This window comes from Akebia trifoliata, unplaced genomic scaffold (genome assembly GCF_017979445.1).
Source record: "Akebia trifoliata isolate Shusen 1 unplaced genomic scaffold, ASM1797944v1 Contig00309, whole genome shotgun sequence".
In the NCBI taxonomy this organism is placed as follows: Eukaryota; Viridiplantae; Streptophyta; class Magnoliopsida; order Ranunculales; family Lardizabalaceae; genus Akebia; species Akebia trifoliata.
This window is the reverse complement of record NW_028236956.1, coordinates 7,501-10,000: the sequence shown is the minus strand read 5'-3', so window position 1 is coordinate 10,000 and position 2,500 is coordinate 7,501.

Below are 2,500 nucleotides of genomic sequence, written 5' to 3'. Positions count from 1 at the left end.
TTCAATGGTGTTCGCGATGCGAAAGAGCTCGAGAATTTCCTGTTCGACATGGAGCAGTACTTCCGTGCAGCTCGTCCGGATTCCGAAGAGGTAAAAGTAACAACTGCTTCTATGTATCTTGCAGGTGACGCCAAGCTATGGTGGCGGACAAAGTACACCGAGATGGAAAGTGACCAATGTTCCATCGATACATGGGAGGACCTCAAGAAAGAATTGAAGCACCAGTTCTTACCAGAGAACGTGGAGTTCATTGCCCGCAGAAAGTTGAGGCAACTCCAACATACAGGTACAGTTCACGAGTACGTCAAGCAGTTTTCCGCCTTGATGCTTGATATCCGTGATATGTCAGAAAAAGACAAGCTGTTCTCATTCCAAGAAGGACTCAAGCCTTGGGTTCAGACAGAACTCCAACGGCAACGTGTGGAAGATCTCGCGTCTGCAATTGCAGCAGCCGAGCGGTTGACTGATTATACTCCCGCGGGAGGGAGCCAACAGTATGTACATCCTCAATCGAAGGGTTACTACCAGCAACCTGAGTACACAAAGAAGTCTTCGAATGGCAAGAATGGAAGGCATAGAAAGAGTTCCAGTCCGGGATCATCACGGAACTCATCTCCTTCACAGAGCAGAAGTACCTCGCCAGTCAAGCGTCGTCACAAGCATGGATGTGTTTTGTGTGGTGGGCCTCACAAGACATTCAAGTGCACACAGCGAGCCAAACTGACTGCACTATTAGCTTCCCAGAGTGACCCTAGTCACGAGAGTACGAGTGGGCGAGATCATGAAGATTCTCTTCACATGGGAGCCTTGCATCTTTTGAATGCAATGAAGCAGACATCTGAGACTCAGAATAGCCAGAAACGGAAGGGTCTAATGTATGTCGATATTGAAGTTGGTGGGAAGACCACCCAGGCAATGGTTGATACAGGAGCTACTCACAGCTTTATTACCCCTGCAGAGGCGAAGCGTCTCAATATTCGGTTAGATAAGGGTTCAAGCCGTATGAAAGCTGTAAACTCCCAAGCCACTCCTATCCAAGGTTCGGCCAAATCAGTGTCCGTCAAGATAGGTACATGGAAGGGTAAGTTTGATTTACTCGCAGTTCCGCTCGATGAGTTCAGAGTTGTCATTGGGATGGATTTCATGCGACAGAACAGGGTTGTACCAATGCCATTCGCCAACACCTTGGGCATGCTAGGTGAATGTCCAAGCTTTGTTCCCGTCTCCACAGGCAAGGAAGAGGGAAATTTGATTTCAGCCATTCAGGTGAAGAAAGGGTTGAAGAAAGGTAAGCAACCGTACCTTGCTTCCTTGAGAGTTGAAGCCGAAGAAAAGGACCATAGTTCAACTCCCACACAAGCCACACAGGTTTTAGCAGAAGTTGATGATGAGATAGCGAATTTGCTTCCAAAGACACTACAGCCACGTAGGTCGAATGATCATCAGAATGAATTGCTACCTGTTGCCACACCTCTTGTAGAGAGGCCTTACAGGATGAATCATCCAAGACTAGCTGAGTTGAGCAAGCAACATAAGTATGGGTCTTCGAGACGTTGTATCGATTATCGAGCAGTGAAGAAGATCACCATCAAGAACAAGTATCCTATCCAGCAGAGTGCCGACTTGTTTGATAAGCTTGGGACAGCCAAGTGTTTTTCAGAGTTAGCCCAGAGATCAGGTTACTGTAAGCTTCAAGTTGCAGAAGAAGCCCCTCAGTTACTTCGTCAGAGAGTCAGCAAGAATTGTGATGTACCTCAGAGTGTTGTCAGCGTTAGAGATTCAAGAGTCACAGGAAAGTTATGGAACGGACCATGCAGACCACTTAGATTCCAGCTTGATTTTCCTAGCAGTGTACATCATCAATCAGCTTGGCCAACGGAGAGATTCAGTTCTGCGTTGGAGTATTTTAGGCATCTTGCCAATGCCGATCATGAGAATTGGCGAATTTGTTCAATTCAACCCTTCAGAAGAACTCTTCCTCCAACAAGAGTGCTTTTGAACTTTTATCAGGCCAACAGTGTTTAACTTCTCACACTATTGTTTCAGGCTACAGGAGACACAGTCCAAGGACGTACAGGTTTGCTAAACTCTGGTTACCGTACAGGTTACACAGCATCTACACTGTCATCCATGCAAGAAGTCTCAAGCCGTACCAAGCAGATCCAGGAGATCCCGCGCGCAGCATTCCAACACGTACCACTTCTCATTCAGCTTTTCAGCCAGAGCGTGTTGTCGACAAAGTTCTCGAAGACGTCATTTCAGCAGCAGTTCCATCCAGCAACAGCAGCAGCAGCACGTGGAGTACTTCGTCACACAGGACATGCCAGAATTTGAAGCTACACAGGAGAGTGCAGAGAACCTACAACCTTTCAAGCAGCCGATTGAAGAGTTTGCCAGGTCAATGCGACGAGGACGTCTGCAGAATAGGTGGGGGAGACTGTAACGGCCACATCATCTGTCACCTAGAGTTAGGTGTGTCTCGCCCCGGAGTCACCCGGGA